The following is a 20,940-nucleotide window of genomic DNA, read 5'->3' as shown; positions in this document are numbered from 1 at the left end:
AAATACTTGGGGTGCCTGCGTGGCTCAGTCAATTGAGTACCCAACTCTTGAGTTTGGCTCAGGTCATGATCACAGGGGTGGTCAGATTGAGTGAGTACCACATTGGGCTCCACTCTGAGCATGGAGCCTGCTTAAGATTCTCTCTCTCTCCCTCTGCCCCTCTCCCCCACTGGCACTCTCTCTATATATATAAAATTAAAAAAAAAAATACCTTTTAAGCCTTCTATGCTCTAGTTATTGAAATTGGGAGTAACTAATAGTACATAATCCATAGGATTGCTATGAATATCGAGTGTGATACTATATAGGTTATCCTAAATTACTGACCTGTCATGTGGTTGATGATCAAAAATGTAAGCTATTATATTTATCGTTGTTATTATTATTATTATTGTTATTATTATTATTATTATGACAACTTGAGCTTGAAGCAAAAATATGGTTTTACAAATAATGATAAAACAGGGACACCTGGGTGGCTCAGTTGGTTGAATGTCCAGCTCTTGATTTCAACTCAAGTCATGATCTAGCAGTTTGTGGGATCGAGCCCCACATCAGACTCTGCACTGACAGTGTGGAACCTGCTTGGGATGATCTCTCCCTCTCTCTCTGCCCCTCCCCCACTCATGTTCTCTGTCTCTCAAAAATAATAAGTAAATAAACATTAAAAAAACCTTTACAAATTAAAAAAAATGAAAAAATAAATGCATTTTTCAGCAAACTTTAGGGAGAAGGAACTGTATAAAATGATTAAAACCTTAAGAATTGATTAATTCATTAAATAAAAATGTATAATGAGAAGCATAAAGTGAATATTATCGATAAATTGGACCTCATCAAAATTAAAAACTTTTCCTCTGTGAAAGGTCCTATTGAAAGGATAAAGATATACCAGAGATTGAGAGAAGTATTTTCCAACCCTATAAATGACAAAAGATTCAAATCTAGAATATATAAAGAACATTCCAATCTCAAGAGCTAAAAAAAATAAACAATCCAATTAGAAAATGTTCAAAGGACATGAAGAGGCATTTTACCAAAGAGGTATGGATGGAACATAAGTAGATATTAAAAATATGTTAAACACCATTAGCCATTAGAGAAATGTAAATGAAAATAATTACTATATACCCATCAGAATGGCTGCAAATAGACATAAAATGTCAACAATATCAAATGCTGACAAGGATTCAGGAAAACTAGATCTCTTATTCATTGATTATAAGAATGTATGATATGGCTGCTCTGAGAAATAGTTCATCAATTTCTTTTAAAAAACAACAACAAAAAAAATGAAACCTACCCTTGCCTGACAATCCATGAATTGTACGCCTGGGTATTTATCTAGAATACTGAAAACTTATGTCCACACAAAAACCTGTACACAATTGTTTACAGCAACATTTTTTACAGCAACTATTATTTGTAATAGCTAGAAACTAGAAACAACAGAAGTGTCCCTCCATGGGTGAGTGGTTAAACAAATGGTGGTACATTTCTACCATGGAATACTACACAGCAATAAAAAGGATGAATTATTGGTATACACAAGTTGGTTGGATCTCAAAGCTATTATGCTAAGAGAAAAAAAGCTGATCTCAAAAAGGTTACAAACTGTATGATTCCATTGATATGACATTCTCAAAATGACAACATTATAGAGATGGAAAACATATTAGTGGTTACCAGGAGTTAAGAACAGTGAGGAGAGGGACGTAACTGATAAAGAGTTAACATAGTGAGGTCTTTGTGCTGATGCAATGGTTGTGTATCTTGATTGCAGTGGTGGTTATGTGAATCGTCACATAGGAATGACACAGAACTGTATACACCCATTGTTCCATTGTCAATCTCCTGGGTTTTGACATTGTACTGTAAATATGTCAGATGCAACCATCTGGAGGGACCTGAGTGAAGAATAAAGTACACAGAACCTCTTTATGCTGTCTTTGCAACTTCCTGTGAATCTATAATTATTTCAAAATTATTTTTTAAGTGGGTGAAAAACTTAAGCATCTCTAATTAATCAACTCCTTAAAAATGTCATCAGAGAAACTTCTCAAAATCTTCCTGAAGAAGTCTTTCTAAGAAAGAAGATACTATTGAAAGTGGTTTTTCAACTTTCACTGTATTGCACATAAAAAATTAGGAGTTATAACAAATGGTATGAATGTTGTATAGTGCATTGTGATATTGTAACATGTTAAACTCTATATATTATTGGTTATTTTGAAATCCAATTTTAGAAAATATTTAAGATGCACTGTGTCCTAGAATATTTCAGGCAAACTGCTAGGTACATTTATCTGAATAATTTACCCTCATTTTGCATGTAACTGGAAAATCCAAGATACCATATAAATATTCCTATATCAGTGAACAGATATGTCATGCTTATGAAGTTCAGTCTAGGTTTGTCTTACTCCAAAGCCTATGTTATTTCCAATACATATTGTCCTTAATTTGCAATGCAGTTATATCCAGATAAACCCATCATAAGATGAGAATATTGTAAGTCAAAAATGCATTTAATACACCTAACCTACAAAACATCATTGCTTAGCCTAGCCTACGTTAAACGTGCTCAGAACACTTACATTAGCCTACAGTTGGTCAAAATCATGTCACACAAAGCCTAGTTTATACTACAGTGATGAGTATCTCAAGTAATTTATTGAATGCCGTACTGAAAGTGAGAAACAATAGTTGTATGGGTACAGAATGGTACAGAATGGTTGTGTTTACACTGTTGACCATGTAATGGTTGTTTACCCTTTTAATTATATGGCCAATTGGGAGCTGCTGCAGCTGCTGGTGCCCAGCATCATAAGAGAGTATCATACCAATATCCCTGGCCTGGAAATGATCCAAATTCAAAGTGCAGATACAGTTGCTACTGAATGCGTACTGCTTTCAACCATCATAAAGTTAAAAAATCTTAAGTCAAAGAATCATTAAGTTGGGAATCTTTTGCCTAATAAACCACAGACTCTTTTCGTTTTATACTTTATGGCTATGTGGTTTACAGTTGGCTAAATATGGTACTTTCAGCCATTTCTAGAAAAAAAAATGAACATCAAACTCTAAGATTTTCCAACAAATTTTCCCTTAACCAACTCCTATCTCATTGCTTTTGTTTGAAAAGCAGTTTGTCTGATTCTCAATAGCTTCTCTAGGAATTGAAGACGATGTAAGAAAGTGCTGCAGGCTGGATTTTTTTTTTTTTTTGAGGCTGTTGGTTCTTACAGTAGAATGCTTAGCCCTCATTAACAGTGGAATCAAACCTCCCTCTCAACTCCCCACAGAGAGACTGATATTCCACTGCAGCGCCCTGGAGCAGCTGTTATTTCTCATTCAGGTGAACTTCAAGCAAGTAGCTAACCTTGCCCAAGAGGGCCAGGATCTCTGGAAGATCATAACAATTTCTTAACATTTCTTTTGCTGTCCTCAGTAAAGTTTTCAAAGTGTATACTGTGTCAGTTATCTAAAAAACCTGGGTTGACGTTTTCACCGGTACTTGACAAAAAATTATCATCTGTTGAGAAATTTAGGCAAATAAATCCCACCATGTATTATATGTTTGTGTCTAGTTTCTTGGTGAAAGCCAAAAGTAAAATGGGGTTACATCCAGTCTGGGGTTACCGATCTCTGACTTAGTCTAAATTCCATATGTTTTGGTGTTTTCTTTCTCTTCCTAGGTCCAGCCAAACTCCTTCCATCCCTTTCCCCACTATTCTCCATAGAACCTCCATTCTGTGGGCAACCCTCCACCCCCCTCCCATACATCCTCAATAACATTCTCCAACAATCTTTTGTCTTTAACTGGAATCTAAACGTTCTCTAATATTAGTCCATCCCTGCATTCTTCTTGAGTGCTCAATCTACTATTCTCTATTCAGTTCAAGAATAATTAGTCAGAGTTGAGTTTTCCGTAAGTTTCCACTCTTGCTTTCATCCTATATAAATGCCTTCTATCTCTGAAAGCTCATGGTATCTAGCCAGTGTAGCCTGTGTCACTCTTCGCCCTCTTCGTCCACCTATCTTCCAATGTATCTCCTATAAACTTTAATGATTAGAATCTCTTCTGGCCTCCTCTTAGGTACTTCTCCATATAAATGAATGGCCCAGGTATAAACCATAAATTATTTGTCAGTTTTCATATTGTAGCTTTGTATCTCTAACCTTCTTGTACCACTAATTTCTATCACTATACCCTGGTTACAATCACCATCTTATCCGTGACCATATAGTCTTTCTTTCAAAGTTATTCTCTTTTCCAGCAAAACTATCATCTCCTGTCTTTATCAGTATTTTCAGTCTCTTGCGCACTGCTCCCCCTTCTTTCATCAACTGTATTAGGTGCTGGCTGGATTCGGTAACATTCCTCACCAGCTTAATCCTCGTGATCTATCATCCTTTCCACCATTCACCACCTAATACCACCACCAAGCTTTCCCTTGCTTTTTTCTTACATCAATTCAATAAATACAGTGTGGGTGATCAATCTATATATTTACATGTTCAGTTCTTACACATGGGTCATTCATCCAATGTTTAGGTAGAAATCATCCAAATTAGCAATTTGTTCCATTCACACATATGGTCTCCGGGCTCAGTAAGATTTTATTATTAATTGGAGATCTTGGTATGTGTATGTGTCACTGGTCACCTTCTTCTCTCATTCCTAAATCAGCTCCATCATAGCTTTGATGACATTTTTTAGCTGCCTGATCTACCATTTTCCTCATTAATCTAGCCTATGACCAGATTTTTCTTACCCTACTCTCACCAATTTCAGTGGGAGATTTGATTCCTCCCTACCACATTAAAGATAAGTACTTCAACACATACTTTGGTTTGCATTTGCTCTCATCTCCTCTGAAACTTCAATCCATTATTCTGTTTTCTCCTCTTTCTTTATTTTCAACTTCTCTTTCTTTTCTTTCAGAATATTTTTGCAAAATCATTCACCTTGCCTATCATGCAGTAGGTTCTATACTAGATGTTTATTTTACATATTCTTTTAACTAATTTTCTATCGTGCTTGTTTCCAATCCCATTGCATTCCAAAAAGGAGTCTCTGCTTTAGTTTTCTCCAAATTCTCCCTCTTTATTTTCAATTTAAGCCATTACATTTTGTCGTTGTGTATCTTCCCCTCTTTGTCAAAACCACCACTGCAAAAGTCATTAATGGCTTTCCATTAATGGAAGCTTTTTTATCTTACTCAGTTCTAGCATTAGTGTAGTTAACTTCTTGACTTACTCTTCTTTTGGTTTCTTTGATACCTTCTATTGGGCCAGTCTTTCCCCAGCCTCTTTCCAAGTTCCCCATCTTCTGCTCATCTCTTAAACACTGTATTCTACAAGGATCTCCTCTTCTGCTTTTTTTACCTTCTCTTAGAGTAAGAGACCCTCTTAAATGACCTCATTCCTTTTATATGGTTTGAATTACCCTGTGTACACTGATGACACAAATATCAATATTTTCCACTCAAGAATTCCTCTGAAATACATTTAATATATTTATCAAAAATTGTATCTCCAAGGAGTATACTATGGTGGATAAGAGCCAAACTGCCTGAGTGTAATTTCAGACTACCATTTTCTGCTGAGTGTGGTTAGACAAGTTACTTAACTTACCTGCATTTAAATTTTCTCACCATTAAAATTTGAGTTAAAACAAGACCTCATTAGTACTGTTGTTTGGAGGGTTACATATATTAGCATATGTAGAACACTTAGAACAAATAATACGTTGCATAGTAAGCCTTCAATAATGGTTTTAGGGTTTTAGGGGAAAAAGAACATTTGGATTTACATGTCTATTTACTGTAGGAGTTTTATGCAAGGAGTGATTTATTACAAGAGATTCAGTGCTTATAAACCTTTGGAAGTGCCGATGAGTATTCTGTATGAGGCCTCTAAATAGCTCCTAGAGCAAAACTGTGAGGCTAACACTGAAATCATGCCAGAATCAAGGATCTAAAGAAGCCACCACTGCAGCTACCGCTTGATACCCAAGGATATGGAGACTGGACACTCATAGATACAATCCCAGGATTATAAAGTTAGATAAGATCCTGCCACAACCACGACTGCTTCTAGGCACACAGTAAATGTGGCAAATGGACTCTGGAAAATGACTGCAGGGAAACCTCACATTTTCATGACTGAACATCTGCAAAAATAGACAATTAGGTCAGGAAAGCGACTTTGACTTCATTTTTGCCTTTCAAATTTCGCATGAGTACATCTAATTGGTAAAATTGAATTTCTGCCTCGACCTTAACCTCAAGCAATTTTTAGGAGTGCACCGTTTAGCTTTCCAGCCTTTCCAATAGAAGGATTGTGAGAGAAAATCGAATGAGTAAATATTCGATAACCCCATAGGGGCATCTGTATTTGGATATGCCACATGTACTTCAAAGTCAGTTCATAACCAAACTCTTCCTCCTCTTACATACCACAAGTTTGCTCTTTTTTGTTGTTTATTAAATTGTCTCTTTTTTTTTAAGTTCATTTATTTATTTTGAGAGGGAGAGAGGGAGGGAGGGAGGGGGAGAGTGCACACAGTGGGGGAGGGGCAGAGAGAGAGAGAGAGAGAGAGAGAGAGAGAGAGAATCCCAACCAGGCTCCACACAGTCAGCATGGAGCCCAATGAGGGGCTCAAACTCACAAACTAAGATTATGACCTGAGCCAAAGTCAGACACTTAACCAACTGAGCCAGACAGGTGCCCCTTGAATTGTATATCTTAATGAAGAATGTCATTGCTAATCTTTCTAACCTATAATTAGATTTCAGTTGAAATGACTTCTTTGACCTCACTAGTCTTGTCTGGGTTCTAAGTCTAGTGCCCTGGCTTAGATTGGGCCTTCTAGTATTTTATTGGGACTATTAAGATAAGCTGTAAATTTCTCTTTATCATTTATCTTGGCTCCCTCCTAATCTGTTTTCCATACATTGTGCTGATTGCTGTTTCTAAACACAACACAATTAGTGTTGTCATTCTTCTTTAAAGATCTTTCCAAGGATCCTCACTACCTTCAGAAAAATAGACCAAATTCTTATCACAGCATAGTTCCTCTAGCCTCTCTTCTCAGTACTCCTCACTCATGCTCCATGGAATAGTCATACTGAAGCTTTTAAAGTGTCTAATTGGTGCCTTCAATAAACATATCTCTGCAGGACTGAAATATTCTGACCTCCCTATTCAGGTCTCTGCCCTTCAGATTTTCCCACCTCTAGCAAGTCTTCTGATAGATTACCTATTCCTAGTCAAGATGAGGTACCATTTCTGTCGTTCTTCCGTACACCTCTATCTTACCAGTTATGTTGTGTGTAATCGTCCCCATTAAGCTTCAGGCTTTTGGTATCTGTATTTTACCACTGTATCTCTGGTACCTAACACAGAGCTTAGATCATAGGGAATAGTTTTTATAAATGCCTGTGCAAGGAATGTGATTAAATATACTTTATATATTATCATAGAACTTTATTCTTTACCTTTAATATTCCTGACCATCACATCTAACTGCACTAGAAAATTAATCTGTGCAAAAGACCATTCTTCTATACACTGTGTGAGTATCTGATAGCTGTTTTTCTCTTGGATGAAAGCAAAGATTCTAAAGGAGTGTTTCTGTCTTTTCCTGAACTGACCTCAGCATTTTATAGTTTCAGAAACTTCAATTTCCCAGTGAAGCTTAACAACAGTATTTATATTTACACAATTCCAGAATAGAAGACAGATTTGGAATATAGGAAAGATACTCTAACAGACTCCATATTACAGTGGTGACTGCTTCTTTATACACTAATCCACTTCCCCTATTTGGGACATCTCTATCCTGAGCAGCGACTGAGCAGATCTGCTTTAATAGCACTATTAAATATAATCTATGCACTGATCAGATAAGGCCGAACTACATACATGTAAATATAGCTACATTTATCAAATCAGTCAGTAGTTTTAGAGGTTTTATTATTTTTTCCCCATGAGGGATGGTCTGACAATGGCAACTGATAATGACTCAGAATTGCAAGTTTATTGACTTCCCTTCACAGTGTTATTCTTCTCAGAGGAAAACTTTCTGATACCTTTCTTTCCTTGCTCTTATCTCCAAAACTCCATTACAGTACCTATCAAGAATTATTCAGTGCAAAGTCTGATCTTCACTGTTGTGTAAGATGTAAGGTTCAGGGTGATACATCCTTAATTCTGGGCTCCCTATCCCATTGTCCCAAATTATTAATCTTCCAGAGTTTCTTCATGAAATATTCCCAATTACATGGAACACATGAATCTCGGAATACAATGTTAAGGGAAAGATGCCAGACATAAAATGGTATATCCTGCATGATTCCATAAATGTTATTATGAGGCACAGAGTAGACAAGGCTAGTCTATACTCTTAGACATCAGGATGGTGGTTACTTCGGAACATAGTGACAGGAAAGGAACACAGGAGGATGTCTGTAGCCAAGAACTGTTCTGTCTCATGAGAAAAGTGCTGGTTACATGGGTTCAGTTTGTAAAAATTTGCTGTATCTAAAAAAACTAAAACAGTTTTATGAGAAAATAGTTGTTATTATTTCCATTCACAGATAGGGAGTCCAAGCTTCTGAGAGGCTGATGCCAGGGTCAAGATTGCACATTCCTTACATAGCAAAGCCAGACTGGATTCAGACTGCCTACCTCCAGGGCCCAGGTACATAACTATTCTGAGGAACCATATCTGCCTGGAAATTATAGCTCCCTCCGGCCTCAGTAAAAGAGCTTGATGCTAGGTCTTTCAAATAGCCTATGATATTATAGCAGGTTTTCTTGTATCTTTTACATTTAGTCTTTAATGGAAGTATTTTACTTAGATCCTAATCTTGGAGTTTAATGTGTAAAAGTGAGAAACCAACCACACAGAAAGACTGCATTCAAAGTGGCCAACGTATCACACAACATTAAAGAAAAAATCTATATACATAAAAGAGGTTAATAAGACACAAATCTAAAATACATAGAAATATAATGTGACACAAACTGTTTTTAAAAAAACACCTTTATTTAATTGTTCTGTACCATCAACATATCTCAAATACATTAATTTTGATGAAATTATGTCACTATTGTGAATATCATGTACATTTGTTCAGCAAATATTAAAAATATCTTTTAGGGGAATATAACCAAAGAGGGAACATTTATCATTAATTTTGAGACCACAGTTTGCCATAAATACTCAACTGGATTATGTTTAATAACCTGAGTTAGAAACAAGTCATTTAATTATTTTAATTTTTTATAAATGTATATATGACATACATGTACATATATGTCTTATAAATAGATTGAGAAAAGTACCAATTTACTAACTGGTATAAACAATTGTCATAGATTAATATACAATCTCTTTTAACTGGCTGTCTTGTCAACTCTTTCTCATTGAGATGGGAAATGAAATGTATTATCAGGGTGCACATGGAATAAGTCCTTTTGACTTCCTGGAAAGAAACCTTTGATAAAGTTCTACATGACAGGATGATGAATAAGCTGAAAGCTTCAAAAACTCTAGGCATCTTATCCAAAACACTTAAACTAGCTCAAATGGATAATGGAGATTACTTTCAAAGTGGTTTATGACCACATTCTTTGCTAAGTGTTAAGTGGAGTTTTATAAGGTCATTCTTTTGAACTCCATTACTTTAAAGGCATAGAAACACTTACATTCTTAAATGTAAAAGTAGAAGAAACTTATTCATCATTGTAATATATTTAATAAAGCAACCTTTTTAAATTTATATCAAGAAATTATATTATAAAAATATCCAAATTATAAATTTGCTTTCACTGAATTTAGAATCAGCACGTGGACTTTATGTGCTATTGCTTTTTATATACTTAATGACATTAAATTATCACTTATTGAATACTCATGAAAGACTAACTTTATACAAATGTTATTGGTTGGAATGTAAGGGCACTACAATCCAATTGGAAAATGTGGGAACTATCAAAATGATACTGAACGTAATTAATTTAAATCCTACTCCTCTCCCTCCAATCTCATAAGAAGTATTAAAGAAGTAAAAAACTCCATCTTCAGGGAAGCTGAGTCATGGGGATAATTCCAAAGCACAAGGTGTGAGAACTCTGTCCACCAAGATAAGGGGAGATGTGGAACAAACTGGAGAAGCCTATGGAGGTATAATAACCACCTCTCAGGACAGGTGCCCCTTGCCTGAAACTACTCTTTCTCTAGAGCATTGCCATTAAAGGTATGAAGCAGCCATAGGGAAGCCAATAATATAGAAAGATAATTTCACAGAATGACGAAGGAAGAGAGGCTGAGAGAAGGCACCTGTTAATGTGCCATTTTTATTGTTAGATACCCAGACTACTTGAGGATCACCTATTGGAGGAAGTGGTATTTATTCTGAGAAGGAAAGAAAAAACAGAAATTAGTTGGTAAAAAATGAAGTATTAGGGAATAAAAGGTCACTAGTGGAGAGGGTGTTTGAACTGTGAATTCATTAAGAACAGTCTTACAAAGGTTTTCTAAATAAATTGCATGTGTCCCCTGTTCAACTGGGTGTGTTAAAATCCTCTGTTAGTTTCTTATTGGGTGAAAGCTCTCTTAAGCTTCCCAAAGTGAGGTTGCAAGCTTGTGGTTGTTGCCTTGCGATTCAAGGGAAATTGGCAGTTCTCTGTTGAAAAGACATCGTTAGGCAGTAATTCGAGGTGGTAAATAATGAAAGTGACTCAGTTTTAAGTAATGATCTAACTAAATTTGGAACATATTCATCTGTAAATATGGTTGGTTATTGACTACTGTAATCTAGATAATCACAGCAGCTCCTATATACTAAAGGGCTAAGAGTATGCCAGACACAGAGAATAACTGCAAGGCCCAAGGAATAGTTAGGGGGGGAAATGCAAAATAAAGAGATATCGGAAAAGTGAAGAGATATTGTATATTTGCCAAACATATTTGGCAAAATTCAACACTCTTTCATGATTAAAAAAAACACTCAACAAATTAAGAATAAAAAATAATTTTCTTAACCTGATTAATGGATACGTATGAAAATCCCACAGCTAATATCATATTTAATGATGAAAGGCTAAAAGCTTTCTTCCTAAGATCAGAAACAAGACAAAGATGTCTGTTGTCACCATTTCTCTTCAGCATTATATTAGAATAAATTAGATATATTAGATATATTAGATATATTAGAATATATTAGATATATTAGATATATTAGATATATTAGAATAAATTATAATAAATGAGTTTAGCAAACTGATAGGACACAAATTCAGTATCAAAAAATTAATTGTATTTTTACATGCTAATATTGAATAATCTGAAAACAAAATTAAGAGAATTATCCCATTTATAAAAGCTGAAAAGAATAAAAGACATAGGAATCTGGGTTTTTTTTTAATTGCAAAATATTTACAGTGAAAACTAAAAACATGCCAAGGAGTTTACAAGATTTAGATAAATGGAAAGATATCTCCTTGCCATGGATAAGAAGACTTAACATTGTTAACATTGTGCTACTCGCCGATTAATCTATATATTTTTCAATATAGTTCCCATCCAAATCACAGCTGATTTTTGTTTGCTTGTTTGCTTGCTTAAAAAAATAACAAGATGATTCCTATAATACTTACGGAAATGTAAGAAATCCAAATAGCCAAAACAGTCTTATAAAAAAAAGAAGTTGGAGGTGTTAGAGTTCATGATTTTATTTTTATTTTTTTTTAAAGTTCATTTATTTTTTTGAGTGGGGAGAGGCAGAGAAGGAGGAGGGGGAGAGAGAATCCCAAGCAGGATTCCAATGTGGAGCCCAATGTGAGGCTTGAACTCACAAATAGTGAGATCATGACCTGAGCTGAAATAGAGTTGGAGAATTAATCAACTGAGCCACTCAGGGCCCCCACACTTCATGATTTTAAAAAACTACTGTAGGGGTGCCTGGGTGACTCAGTTGTTTAAGCCTCTGACTCCTGGTTTGGCTCAGGTCATGATCTCATGGTTCCTGAGTTTGAGTTTGTGTCAGGCTTTGTGCTGGTAGTGTGGAGCCTGCTTAAGATTCTCTCTCTCCCCTCTCTCTCTGCCCTGCCTCTGCTTGTGCACACGTGCACTCTTGCTCTTGCTTTCTCTCTCTCTCAAAAATAAGCATTTAAAAAAAATAAAAGCCTACTGTAAGCTCTAATAATCAAGAATGTGAGACTAAAAGGATAGGCTTAGATGTAGTAGAATTAAGAATCCAGAAATAAACTGATTTATTGAGTCAGTTTGATTGAGTCAATTAATTTCAACAATGTTATTTAGACAATTCAATGAGAGAAAAAGTAATCTTTTCAATAAGTGATACTAGAACAACTGCATATCTACATTCAAAGATTGAATTTGGACCCCCCTATTTGACATCATCTACAAAAATCAGCTGAAGTGGGTCATAGGTCTAAATGCAAGAACCACAACTATAAAATTCCTAAAAGAAAACATTGGACTAGATATTTGTAACCCTGGATTAGGCAATGGTTTCTTAGATGTGGCACCAAAAGCACAAATCACAGGAAAAACTATGTAAAGTAGACTTTATCAAAATAAAAACTTTGCACTTCAAAGGACACCGTGAAAGTGAAAAGCCAACCCACAGAATGGGACAAAATATTTGCAAGTCACATATTTGAGAAAAGACTTACAACCAGAATATAAAGAACTCTTACAACTCAATGATAAAAGACAACCTAACTAAAAAGGAAAACAAACAAAATGAAACGTGGGACAAATCATATGAATAATATTTCTGTAAAGATATACAAATGGACAACAAGCAAATGAAAAGATGCCTCTATCTTTAGTTTCTAGGGAAATGCAAATCAAAACCACATGTGATGCCACTCACAACCATCAGGATGGCCAAAATTAAGACATTAACAAGGGAAGGTAATGATGTGGAGAAAGGGGCAGCTGGGTCACTCAGTAGATTAAATGTCTGACTGATTTCGGCTCAGACAGACCATGATCTTGCAGTTTCATGAGTTCGATCCCCACCTTGCCCTGTGCTGGCAGCATGGAGCCTGTTTGGTTTTCTGTCTCCCTCTCTCTCTGTGCCCCTCCCCAGCTCATGCTGTCTCTCTCTCTCTCTCAAAATAAACTTAGGAACAATTTTTTTCTTTAAAGTTAAAAAAAAAGATGTGGAGAAATTAGAACCTTCATATGTTGCTGACAGGAATGTAAAATGCAGCTACATGGAAACAGTTTGGTAGTTCCTCAAAATGCTAAACTTTGAGTTATCGTTTAGTCAGCAATTCCAGTCTTCAGCATACATTCAAAAGAAATGAAAATATAAGTCCCAACAGAAATTTGTACACTAATGTTCACAGCAACATTATTTCTAAGAGCAAACATGTGGAAATAATCTAACTATCCATCAACTAATGAATGGATAAATTAAATCTGCATATCTACACAATGAGTTATTATTTGGCAATATAAAAGAATGAAGTACTGATACATAAGGGTCAGTCTTCAGAACATGATTTTAGGGCACCTGGGTGGCTCAGTCAGTTAAGCATCTAACTTCAGCTCAGGTCATGATCTCACGGTTTGTGAGTCCGTGAGTTCAAGCACCACATCAGGCTGTCTGCTTTCAGCCCAGAGCCTGCTTCGGATCCTCTGTCTCCCTCTCTCTCTGCCTTTACTTGACTTGTGCGTGCTCTCTCTCTCTCTCTCTCTCTCTCAAAAATAAATAAACATTTAAAAACAAAAAACCAAAACAAAACATGTTTTTATCCATGAAAGGAACCTATTACAAACAGGTTTTGTACAATGTTTTTCTACATTTCCAGTGTAGAAAAATCTATAGATATAGAAAGTGGATTAATGGTTGCTTGTGACTAGGGTGAAGGAGAAGGAGTAGATACAGGAAATGACTATAATGTGTATGGGGTTTCCTTTTGAGGTGTTGAAATTATTCTAAAATTGTGTGATGGTTGTACAATTTTTTGAATATACAAAAAAACCCTGAACTATAAATGTTAAATTGGCTAATTTTGTGGTATGTGAAAGATATCTCAGTTTAAAAATAAAAACCAAAGTGGATTCATTTCCTGATTCATGTGGAATTTTATGGTCCAGGAAAAAACTGATTTAAAAAAAAAGTAAAAATAAATTTTTGAAGATTTTCAAAGATAAAGCATCAGTCTGAGTTTAGCATCAGTCTGAGTTTGACAGAATAAGATCCTACTTTATGTACACCCTCTGCCTGGGGAAAAAGCTTTTCAACCTAGATGTAGTATAAAAAGCAACTACTTAAATATAAAGAAGAAGACTGAACTTAAAGAGACAGACTTAGACTCTGACGAGAAGTTTATACTCACTCAAGAAGGCTCAAGTAAACCATTTCATCTCTTTGGCTCAGAGAACCAAAAAAGTGAAGTCAGGAGTCATGAATGTCCAAGAAAGTGGGGAGATCTTCAGACAGAAAAAGCCAAGAGAGTTATTTAGTCCTGTATGTTTACAGCTCTGATTTACCCTGCAAGCATGCATGCACCCAATAGTCTCTAAGTAGCTCAAAGACAAATAATCTGAAAAGAACTATGGTCCATTCATGTAAACACTGGGAAGTTCAGAAGCAGAAAGATTGCATGTGTATGTGATGGAGGGGTGCCCTCTTACTTGGTGAAGAAGAGACAGGAGCTCTACAGCTAAGTTCCCATCCATCTGGTTTGTTTTTAGTCTGTAGGTAAACAGCAGGGGTAAGGTTTTGAGAGCACATATAGAAACACATTTGCTGGTCTGGGGAATGAGAAAAGAGAAGCTGGGAAACTATGAACCCTGAAGACAGTGAAGGAATCCTAGAAGTCAGGGAAATCCTCAAAATCTGTGTCCCACATCACTATTTGGGGGGAGAAAGTAGTTTGATTTACTGGTATTTGATTTATGAATTTATTTTTTAAAGGGAGAGAGAGAGGAGAGAGAGAGAATGAGTTGGGGAGGGGCAGAGAGAGAGGGAGACAGAATCTGAAGCAGGCTCCAGGCTCTGAGCTGTCAACACAGAGCCCAATGCGGGGTGGAACCTACAAACCGTGAAATCATGACCTGAGCTGAAGTCGGACACAATTGACTAAGCCACCCAGATGCCCTTATTTGTGAGTTTTTGACATATATTCAAGAATGACATGTGCTTTTTAAATTTTCTTTCTAATACTGGTTTATCTGCTTTCGCTATCAAGATGTTATTAGCCTCACGAAATTATTTAGGGAGGTTTCCTTCTTTTGTGGTTTTCTGAACAGTTGATACAGCACAAAAACTGTCTGTTCCTGGAAGGTTTGATAGGTCTCTTTAGGAAAATTATGTTGGCTGGTTCTTTTTTATAACAAGAAAATTTTGGATGTAGATTAAATTTAATAAATTTGTTTTAATAAATAAATCTCATGTATCTAGTTTTTCTTTAGTCAGTTATAGTAATTTATGTGTGTAGACTATTCATTTTTATTTTTTTCTGGTTTATTGGCTATGCTACTTAAAATACCACTTTATATTTGAAAATATGTTCTATGTCTGTTATCTATTTTTTTCAACTTCTAAATTATGTTTATTTGTGTCTTCTCTTTATACTTAGTCATGCTAAAGAATGAGTTTATTAACCTTTTTGATAGAATAGCTTTTGATTTTATTCTTTTTCTTTTTTTATTAATGTTTTCTTTATCATATCCTTCTTTCTACCTATTGTAGGTTTATAATTTTGTTCCATTCCTAGCTTTTTTGTTTTTTGCCTTTTTTTGTTTTCCCATTCTTTCAAAACATTTTTCCAGCTTTATTGATATATTATACATTGTGTAAGTTTAAAGTGTATAACGTGATTTAATATATGTCACTACTGTAGATACTGTGAAATGATTACCACAGTAAGGTTGGTCAACACCTGCATTATCTCACATAATTACCTTGTGTGTGTGTGTGTGTGTGTGTGTGTGTGTCTGTCTGTCTGTCTCTCTGTCATTGTGGTAAGAACACACAGCAGCTTTCAAGCATATAACATAGTATTGTTAACTATGGTCACTGTGCTGTACATTAGATCCACAGAACTTATTTATGTTATAACTGGAAGTATGTACCCTTTGATCAACTGACTCCTGAACCACATGTGTACAGAAGTGACTTAGAGCAGCCCAGCTGAAGGTAAAACATCTGACCAAAGGCCAGAGTAGCAAATAGTTTGCCGTTGAAGCTCACCCGAGAAAAATATTTGTTAAAACAAACAAAACAAAACAACATTTGTCACAGAAAAGACACAGAATCCAGAATGTCCACAACCTAACTTTCACAGAGTTCAGTATGCAATCCAAAATTTAGCCAACCAACCAAGAGCCAAGAAAATGAATTACACTTTCAAGAGAAAAGAAAGTCAATTGAGTTTGAGCCATAGATGAACCAGATGTTGAAACTAATTTTAAAAACATTAAAGTAGATATTATTATATCTATCCTCAGTGATGTAAAACAAAACGTGTTTTCTATGCATAAAGCTTTCACAGAGAAATTGGAAGTGTCAGCAGAAATAAAAACAATAAAAAAGAACCAAATAGAAATTCTAACACTGAAAATACAATGTTAAAATCAAAACAAACCTGAATGGACTTAACAGCTTGATGGAATTGACTGAGGCGAAAGTAAGTGAAGCTGAATTCAGAAGAAGAGAAATTATTTTGTGTTAGCAGTGGACAGAGCCCCAGGCCCTGTTAAATAATATTGAATGAGAGAGGGAGAGAGATTTCAAGAACACTGGGGAATCCTGTATATGAGATGATATCTGAACATCAAGCAAAATAAACACAAAGACACTCCTGCCAAGGCACATCAAAATCAAACCAAAGATAAAGAAAAAATATTGGAAGCAGAGAGAGAAATATGACATATTACATATAGAGAAACAAGGTTATGATCAAAGACTGCCCTTTCATCAGATAACAAGGAAGTCAGAGGAGAGTGAAACATTTTTAAAATGATAGAAACAAACAAACAAACAACAAGGGGAAAAAGGTTAACTCAGATTCTATCTCCAGCAAAAATGTATTTCAAGATGAAAAATGAAATACAGCATTTTTAGAAAAAAGGAAAATAGGAGAATTTGCAGCCAAAAGACCTGTGCTATACAAAATGCTAAATGAATTTATTCAGGCTACAGGGGAATTATATCAAGTGGAAATGCAGATATCCTCAGAAGAGAATACAAAAGCATTGCAACTAGTATCTGGGGAAAAACAAAAGATTACATGTTTTGGCCTCTTCTTTCTTAATTCATTTGTAAAACTGTTTAAAATGAAAATCATAATATTGTCTTATGGGGTTTGTGACATATTTAAATATAATACATATAACTATAACATAAAGGATGAATGAGTATATGGGACTATAAATTTACTAGATGTCTACTTTTTGCACGAAGTTTGACTTTATTTCTTGTAAGTAGACTATGGAAATCTAAATATTTCAGTTTTAATCCCTAGGGCAAAAATTACAGCACCAACAGAAAAATTAAAGTGAAGTTCTAAAAATCTAAAAAAAACTAAAATAGAAATAGAAGGATCCAAAAAACGAGAGATATAGAAAAGTAGAGCTTCAAAATCCATAAAGCAATAATTGACAGAATTAAAAAGAAATAAAAATGGACAATACCATAACCACTGTTGAGATTTAAATACCTTCTTCAGTACTTGATAAAACAACTGGACACAAAAATCAGCAAAGACATAGATCTTACAAATAGTATGGACTACCTTGACTTAACTGATACTTATAGAACACTACCCCCAAAATGATAGAATACCCATGCTTTTCAGATGCACATGGTATGTTTACAAAGGTAGACTACAATTTGCACTTTAAAAATTCCATATCGATTTTTATATACTAAAATCATACTGAATATGTTTTCTGAGCACAACACAACGTCATTAGAAATCTGCAAATAAGATAACCAGGATGCTCAAGTATTTGGAAATTTAACAGCACACATACATTTTAATTGGGTAAAAGAAATTACAAAATATCTTGAACCAAATGACATCTAAATTAACATACCTTTGTTATAGTAAACTTACATTATTTAATGATTTAGTCGTTACAATTAATTACTTCCACTACCACACAGAGAATCTGATCTCTTTTCATCAGTTGTCTTTCACCCCCTCCTTGCTCTCTCACACTCCAGCATATTCACAATGAAATCTTTGTATAGGTACACGCTTCATTCACTTGGTCAGACTGTGTGACCTGCGATGAGGATCATGTGAAGTGCTTTTTAAAAGGCCTCTTGTGTTAAAAACTCATATCCTCGGAGAGTCTAATCAAGGAAATTTACAACTTTATTTTTTCCACTAACTTTATTTTCAGTGGTCAGCCTAAGAAGAACTTTAATATACTGCACACCTAACTTACATTGTACATACTGACCCTTTCAAATCAGTAACAAGCATAGAATAAACTGGGGACAATTAGTGAAGGGCCTACTATTTTCTTATAAGTTGAGAAGAATCTAATTATAATGATATTCATGAAATAGCCAGAAAAACTAATTCACACCTTCTGAATAAGCTGCTTTAGTGTGAGTGATGGACATGAAGAATAGCCTCCACATTTTCCTTCCAAATATTAAGAAGTAGGGGGTTGAAGATTATGAAAAAATAGACTCCTGTGGCCAGGGAAGCGTTGATTTCCAAGTACACTCTAACGTACAGTTTTGTAGCAGATGTTTGTACAGTTTTAGAGCAGATAGAACTATGTTTGACAAGTGCTGCAACCCCAAATATTTGCTGCTGGTCCATTAGAATTATTTTCTATAATATTTTGTATTTACCTTCTAAGATCTAAAACACACACAACTGTCAGAAGCACTGGGCCCACTTTGTTCCCTTGGGCATTCCAACACACTCCAAGATGCCGCCAACACCTCAGTACCTGTGGAGGAGACTTCCACTCTGAGTATTCTAGATATGCACACACTTGTCAAAGGAGCCACTGGCTACATATTTCTCATAAGGGCTAAAAGCTACACAATGGGCAAGTTGCTGATGTTTGGTTAGCATGTGGATTCAAATGTCTCGCTCCACGACCCACAGTTGAACCATGGAATTAAACGAAGCACTTGCTAGCATGATGTTGGAATTTGGGTGGCTGGGGGCTGGCCCAGTGGGACTTCACGTTATGGTGTATATTTCCATGCTGTAAGCCTGAAGGTCAAACATACACAGCCATATCAAAGGGGGAAAGAGTGATTTCCACCCAGAACTTTCAGCCTGGGAAGCACAAAGCCACCAGCTAGATGGTACCTGGTTTGGTTTCCATACTGAACAGGCTCTGATAGCCGAGAAGAGAAAAGAAGGAAAACAAAACAAAACAAAACTTAAAAAAAAAAAAGCTGTGTCAAAAAGGAAACTGCCGTGATAACCCAAAAGGGGATAAGGGGACTCTTCTCCATGTGGTGGGTTTGTTTTTTTTTTTCCTTAACAATGTGGACACTATAGTTGCTCTCACAAAGGATCTTCAAAGAGCAGTTTATATGGATGAAATGGACAATTTTGTAATGCCAACACTTGCTATCTTCTAGAATCTTCTTTGTCAGTAGTTTTTCTATTGGCTGGAATCCTGTTGTTTGTGGGCCTTCCCATTGTCTGCCCTCTTCACCTTTCTCCTTCTTTCAGTTGGTCTTGATTTGTAGTATACCCTCAGTAGATGCAACCTCATAGACACCATGACAAAATCTTTGATGGACAGCTTTCTTGCCCTTCTCTCCTCCCCACTGCCTTCCTCTGCCCCATCACCTCTTGCTCACTGTCTGTCTCTTTCTCATAGTTGCTTTGGGTCTTAGGTCTTTAGGGCACTTTCAGCACATAATAAGTACTTTATGTAATAATGCAAGGCAGGGAGACTTTTTACAGGACAAAAAAAAATACAAGAGAAAAAGCCTGGAGTATTTTTGGAAAAAATATATATCTTTTTTTAAGTTTTAAAAGCAGGGGGCGGGGGGGGAGCAGAGAGAGAGAGAGAGAGAGAGAGAGAGAGAGAGAGAGAGAAGCCCAAGCAGGCTTCACACTCATCACTGGGTCTGACTCAGGGACAGATCTTACAGACAGTGAGGTCATGACCTGAGCCACCCAGGTGCCCCCCCCTCCACTTTTTTGGAAAAGCATATTTTTATGTTAAAACAATTTTAAAATACTAAAATGGTCATCAGACATAGAGAGCTTTGTATGATTCATATTTTAAACATACTTTAGGAAGACATGGGCAGGGTCTGATGTAGCTTTTCCTTTCCCATCAGCTTCATGAAAGGTGGTTGGAACTCTGCATGGAAAAGGTCAGTCCTGTGGATGGACAACGGGTTTCTGCAGCCAGAGAGAAAAATCCCAGTGCTTTTTGGTTCCAAGCAGAGCATTGCATCTTTTAGGGTGTGTTTACCTATTAGCCGGCAGGAGAGAAATGAAGAACAGTGTCCTCTGACCCCAAGAAGCATTCCTCAAACCAAATGGTATTGAAGAAGCCATTAAAACTGACAGCTGGGCTCGATGTCACCTATTAATGACATCTTATTCACGGGGCTATAACTATCAATGATCACTTCACGGAGAGCAGGTTGACGAGTCCTTGCAAAGCTGTAATAAAAGGCTCCATGATCTCACTTGGTCTAAAATGGATAAGGATAGGAAGACTTTCAGTCCTGAAGGTGAATTACATATGCAGAATGTCATCAGTAATTTCTGCCATCTTCATAATTTCTCTCACAGGAGACTAGGAGAAAGATTTTTTTAAATTATAAATCTTTTTACTATTTTTAAAAATTAAAAATGGCTTTGCCATGTTTAATTTCTTCTTTGAAGAAGAAGAAGAAGAATAAGAAGAGGAGGAGGGGGAGGGGGGGAAGG

The sequence above is a fragment of the Lynx rufus genome, unplaced genomic scaffold (genome assembly GCF_022079265.1).
Source record: "Lynx rufus isolate CCGP_SWC_20201006 ecotype Redwood Valley unplaced genomic scaffold, mLynRuf1.p SCAF_2, whole genome shotgun sequence".
NCBI classification, from domain to species: Eukaryota; Metazoa; Chordata; class Mammalia; order Carnivora; family Felidae; genus Lynx; species Lynx rufus.
This window is presented reverse-complemented; position numbering follows the sequence as displayed.